The following is a 7,015-nucleotide window of genomic DNA, read 5'->3' as shown; positions in this document are numbered from 1 at the left end:
TAGAATTGGAGCATAAGCTGGTCTACTAGTAGGCCTATATGTGTACATGGCATACTAATGGCCAGTGAATGGCAACCAGTAAAGATAAATTTACAAACAACTTTTCATTTCTTCCAGTGACTTGTTGTAACTGTTCTGTCAATCTGATTTGAACTAAATTTAGTTGAAGTGAGCATCAAATCCATGAGTGGTGGATCCAGGGGGGGGGCGCAACCGGCGCACCCCCCCCCCTTTATTTTTCATTAAAAACCAAAGAAATAAAAAGAAAAAAACGAAATGAAACCCGGAAGTGGCACCAGAAATATTAGTCACGCCCCCCCCCCCCCCTTTACAGAATTCCTGGATCCGCCCCTGAAATCTTTCCCCAAGGTGTGTATGCACTTCAGACAACAAACAAATTCGCATACAATTCAATATCCTAAACATTCTAAGCCACTTCTTTTTTTGAGTGTGTGTGTAGGTACTATAGTACAATGTATTACATATCCCATCCAATGTTCCCTGATGGTACAATGTACATAGGCCTATATATGTATGTATGTATGTGTATAATTATATGCATATCTATAGTAGGATGACCCTGATATTTTTACCGAACGCTTCTGTCATCTTGCATGGGAAGAATAATAATATCATTCCATGGGTATATACAGCCTGTATTACATACAGACATATCACACAATGCCACAGACAGCCACGACACAACCCAAGAAACACGCGCGTCTGCCTAGCAGGTATCTACACGTACATGTACATTAACTTTAGTTATGTTTATTTTTGTTTATTATCTTTCATTGTATGATAATACATGTCTTACAGCAATATATTGTGGAGGGTTTTGTAATTCCTAAATATGTAGCCAAGCATGTTCTGAAGTTGTTAACTCATGCTGAAACTATACTCAATGTATCATGTTCATTACTTCATATGGTTTGTTATGCTCAAAACCTCTATTTCATTTTGTATAAACAGACAATAAAGCTGACGAGGACCTCTGGTCGAAAGCGTCTACCACCAGCCTGCATCTGCGACATCTACTGTCTCCGTTGTATCAAGTGTATGTATATATATATATATATATATATATATATATATATAGGGCGCAACGGCAATCTCGGAAAGGTTTTTCACCGCTGCAAATTTTGCCCAAAATTCCGGATTTGACCGCGCCCGCCGACATCGTTATTGTTATCACTGTTTTGGTGAGTGTCTCAACATTTTAACCCGTCGTTGAATTTGATATGTTATCGGTTGATATTTAAGAAAATATCGGCAGAACATTCCGTATTTTCTTATTCGGAAATTACAACGACCATAACGGGTGCTCAAGGTGACGACCCGCTGACCAACCCCACTAGCCGATCGCCGTCAGCCCCCTACCTTTCCAGCTGCTACCATATCAAAGGTCTTAGTGGCGCCACCTAGCTGACCACGTGATCAAGCTTCGCAAGTGCATAATGGGCCGCAAAGGTATAATGCATTCCGTCGTCCTGCTGCTAATCATCTACATAGCTCAGACTGAGGCTTTCACTCGCTTAGCCATCCCACAGTATGCGAGGAATGAATGGCAGCAAAGGAACAATGAGCTGAAAGAACTCATGAGCACCTATTCATCGTGACCTAAATCACCGCATCTTGACCCCCAAGGAGGCCGCCGACTCTTTCAGTCATACCGTCTTCGGCTACTTCGCTTCGCAACCCGACTTCGTCCAAGAAAACAACTCACGAGCATACGTCGAACATGAACCAAAAACTCTAGCTGACGCGCGAAAAAAGAAAAACATTCTCCGTCGAAAAGCATTTGGCAAGGAAAGCACTGAGGAAGACAGAAAAAACTTTCGGTCAGCAGTTAAAGCAGTATCTTTTCTGAAAAAGCGATCTGACAAAAGGAAAGCTGGAAAAACGGCAGCCTACCAGGAAAATCTCTACAGAAAAGACTTCTGGAACTTCTCAAAACAAGTATGTAACGGAGACTTTAATAAAGCTACCCCCAGTATTTCCTTCTCGAAAGAAACGGCAGATGAGTATTATCCACAAAGATACTCCCGAGCTGAGCACATCGATTTTAATCAGCTCCAATGGTAGTATACATAAACGTAGATGAAAGAAATTATGAATTTGATTTAACCCCGGTTACACCTAAACAAGTGAAATTAGTATTACAAGCCAAGAAGGCTTCTTCCTCTCCCGGGCCAGATGGCCTTATGTACGGCTTGCTTAGAAATACTCCTTGTGTTCACCATTTTTTTGGCCACTCTATTTTTCTCAACTACTTCTTGAAACAAATGACCCCCTGAGAGCTGGTCCTGTTGCCAAGTAACGCTGATACATAAGGCCGGGGATACAAATGTACCGGAAAATTTCAGAATGATTTCGTTAACTTCTTGTGTAAGTAAAAAATTTTCACCAAATACTCGCAAACCGTCTAGCATGTTATCTGACTACAAATTGTTTCATTGACCCGAATGTGCAGAAGGCTTTCATCAATGGAGTTAATGGTTGTGTCGAGCATAATCAAGTCTTACATGAAATAATTGCGCACAGTAAAGCCAAGAAATGCACAGTGCATCTACGTTTTTCGATCTGGCGGATGCTTTTGGGAGTGTTAGCCACGAGTTGATATCCCATTCCTTGCATCGTTTTCATGTACCAACCAATCTATCGGTGTACATCGACAATCTGTACAGTAGATTGCAAGGTAGTGTAAAAGGTAACAAATGGCTGTCTCAACCTTTCACGTTTAAAAAAGGCGTGTTTCAGGGAGACCCCCTCTCACCTATGATTTTTCTGTTATGTTTCAACCCCCTTATCGAATATCTCGGACAGATGAAGGATAGACTGGGGTAATGATCTGAATGGTACCAGAATCATAACAACTCCGTACGCAGACGATTTCAATTTGATCACGAACAACAAAGTACAACATCAAAAAATAATTGACCAATTGCACTCATACACAGCGTCAATGGGACTCAAACTAAAACCTTCCAAATGCTGCAATCTGTCTATCTGCGGTGGTGTCCCTAAAGAGATTGACTATTCAATCGGCTCTGAACGTATTCGTTCAATCAAAGAAAAGTCTCATAATTTCTGGGTTCGCGTATTTGTTTTAGTGGCAAACCAGCCGAAGTATGCGAGTTCTTCACAATGAAATAATGGTCAAGATGCAAAGAATTGAAGAAACATGTGTCCGTTCGGAGTTTAAGGTTGCCATCTATTCACGTTACCTGCTAAATTCTATCCGTTTTTTTGCTTACAGTTCATACACTGCAAAAGACCCACCTAGATAAACTCGATGTAATGACCGACAAATATCTGAAAAAATGGTTAGGTGTTCCCGCTCGTGGTGCTAACATCGCCATTGTTCACTTACCCCATGGTCCTCACAATCCCCAGCCTATCTGACATCTACCGCCAGTCTTCAATCTCTAGCTTTCACCAGATCGAGAGTCAAAGCTGATAGTGTCGTTAACCAAGCGATTGACTCCGCCATTGAAAGAGAGTCAAATTGGGCACGTAAACAGTCCACTGTTGTGAATTGTAACGTAACTCATGGTAAAGTGAAAATTTAGTTAATGTGCAGACAAGCTCATGGAACGCAGTAAAGAAAATGGTTAAGCAGGTAATAGAGGAGGATACAGTGAAATACTGGACTGATCGAGTAGCGCCACTCTTAGTGCAGGGGAAATTCACATCATTACTGTTACTGGAAAATGAGAATCTAACATGGAAATCGATCATGTATAACCTCCCCAAAAGAGTTCTCAGTTTCATTATCAATGCGTGTATAGATTCTCTGCCCTCTACACAAACTTGCACACCTGGGGGTAAACGCCTCAGTGATAAATGTGTCTTCTGCCCGGGCACCACTGGCACTTTGCATCATATACTTTCAAACTGCCCAGTTTTTCTAGATAGATACGAGTGGCGTCATACAACCTGCTGAGGTATATGTATAAAACATTTCTTGAAAATCTGTCCAACGGGACGATTTACACTTAGAGGGGCACTCAATCGCCGGGAGGCACCATACCTCCCCATATTCTCACTACAAGTTTGCGCCCAGATTTAGTTATCCTTAAGGAAGAACAAGATATCACGATTGTTGAAACTAACTGTTCCCTTTGAAATGAACCTCAAAGATGCACATCAAAGAAAAGTAGAAAAGTATAATTCAATTGTGCGGGACATCCAGGATAAGGGCTACTCAGTGTCATTCCACGCGATAGAAGTCGGGGCAAGGGGCCTAATAGACCGGGGGAACAAAAGCCGTTTAAAGCGAATTCTGAGAACAACAGGTTCAAAGATTCGTCCAAAACGAATTTTTCCAGACACTCTCTAAACTCGCCATACTCTCCTCTTTTTCTATATTTTATGCCAGGAAAGAGAGAGCTTGGGGGGAGGTACGGCACCTAGATCCGATGACTTAATAGTTATGCAATATTCACACCCACCTATGAAGCCGACGTGGAAGTACAGGAATATGTTTGCCGGTCTGTAAGACACATGTTTGTAATCATGTGTTATGTATGTGATATAATTGTAGAATACTGTTTGAGGTATGTTATAATTATTGATATAGATATTTATTGTTTGTATAATATACAGGCGCAGATATTTACGGTTTATATGTGGTATTGGCTGTAGATTCTTTTTTTCCCGGGAGGGGGTGGGGGGGGTGGGGGAGGAGGAGGAGGGTAGCCGCAGGTATGAGATGGGGATAGCGGGTGAAAGTTTATTCTGCCGCTGCGGCTGGTTTGGATTTCGCATTTTTTTTTATGTTTTGTTTTTTGTTGGAGAAGGAAAGGAATTTGAGTTTAAATGATATGTTTGGAAAGGTTGAGATGAAATTAGTATTGATGCACTGTAATATTATGGGTGAATGGGTAATTGAAAAAAAAATGTAGAAATGTTTGTTTATAGTTTTTGGTTTTAAGGTTGAAAAAGATTGATAGTTGTAAATAAGATGGGTTCTGATAATTATAATATGTGGTAGGGGTATGGGGCACAGAGCCAAATAAAGATCTACGTTGATGAAGATTTGATGAGATGATGATGACAATAAGGTTTATGTGGGGTTTTTTTTGTATATATGTATGTGTGTGTATATGTATGTATATGCATATATATATAGGCCTATATGTGTATTTGTATAATTTATTATATTATATTTTAATGCGGATTATTGTATTAATACTGCGGATGATAACTACATCACTGCTGTTATTGTAACACAGAAATAGTATTATGTATTGATTGTTTTTATTGATTGATCACCGGTAATATCTGATATTCTATGTGTGATATGGGTTGCAATATAAACTCTAATATTGTTGTTTTGTATCCCCATGTACGTGTCTAAACCTGCCATTCGTTTTGAATGAAACGGTGGACCTGGTTCTTTTGTATATTTGTTATTCTCACACTTACTTGAACTTGAATAAAGTCATGATTAAACAACAATATAATTATATATATATATATATATATATATATATATATATATATATATATACACATGTATACCTACAGTGTATATATATACTACACACATGAAAAGCATACATACATTGTACATACATACACAAATTGTACAGATAGATAGATAGATAGATAGATAGATAGATAGATAGATAGATAGATAGATAGATGGATAGATAGAGACAGGTCTACATATCATACACTTGTACACTGAGATGTATTTTTAGGTGACTTGCTGGTGTTTGGTAATTCTGAAATCTGCAAGTAGGCCTACACAAAACACAATGATCAATAATCAAGAGACCTCCAATGGACATCTGACATTCTTCTTTGCATGAAGTAATGAACGTCAAAGCAACACATTGCAAAAAAGAACAAGCCCCCCCCCCCAAAAAAAAAAAAAAAACCATTAAAACCAACCATTGCAGTGACTGAGTAGATAAATGCAAAACTCTGAAGGCTAAAGTGTTTGGCAATTAATTTATACAGTGTACATTTATTTGCGAATGAATAGAATTTAACATATGTGTCACCAAAGAAAGATCCCTTGTGAACTGACAAGACAAAAATTTGTACAAATCAACTTTGTCGTCACTCGTCATTGCGACAAATAAGTTACTGCACCGTTATTGTGTAATACAAATCTACATACCATGAGGACATTTACACCATAAATGTTGATACATATTTACAAATCACTTTCACGGTAGTTGAGATGGCTTGTTGGATACTTTTGGATTAACTTTTCAATGCAGCTCATTTTTTCTCTTCTATATGTTTTTTTTCAGGATTCCATTGTTATGCTTACAAAGAGAGAGATAAGATGGCACATACATAACATATACATAATACAATGTAGGTGTTAAATAGCATCTGCACATACGACAGTTTCGGTGTAGGTAAGATTACAACATTCCAAACACATGATTCTGTATTTTTACGTTTACAAGTACTTTATACAGCAATGGGGTTAAATGGCAATGTGTTTGTTGCTACAAAATTGAAATACACCGAGTATATGACTGAAAGTCCACCTACTGCACTATCGATGTGCAAATAGACTAGCAGTCCATTACACAAACACTTTTACACCGAGGTTACTCCAGATTTGAATATTGTAATCCTGAGTTTCCTTCTTGTGTTCAAAGTCATTAATCCAGCAAATGCCTTTCAAGGTCCTCATTCCATTCTTTTGAAATACGTTTTACATGCATTTTCTTGTTAATTTGAGATGTTCATGATTAAAGTTAAAAACTAAAACAAAGCAAATAAGAAAATATGGGGTATTTTTAATTGTAACTTCAAGAATATTCTCTGCGGAGATATGTATCACTGGAAAAAGAAAGGTTTTGTTTTGAAAAGTTTCTATACTTGTATCTGGTGATGAACTTACTTTAAAAATTTTCAAAAATGGCATGTAACCAATTTTGAGATCAAACCTATCATATCTCTTTAATTCAGATTTGCTCTTAATTCATGAATTTGAGGAGGCCACTGACCGACCCAAGAATTCATCCAAACCATGATTACCCCA

This window comes from Diadema antillarum, unplaced genomic scaffold (assembly GCF_040938485.1).
Source record: "Diadema antillarum isolate AM-2024a unplaced genomic scaffold, OU_Dant_1.0 scf00000053, whole genome shotgun sequence".
Lineage (NCBI taxonomy): Eukaryota > Metazoa > Echinodermata > Echinoidea > Diadematoida > Diadematidae > Diadema > Diadema antillarum.
The sequence above is the reverse complement of the archived record's forward strand: the minus strand, read 5'-3'. Positions refer to the sequence as shown.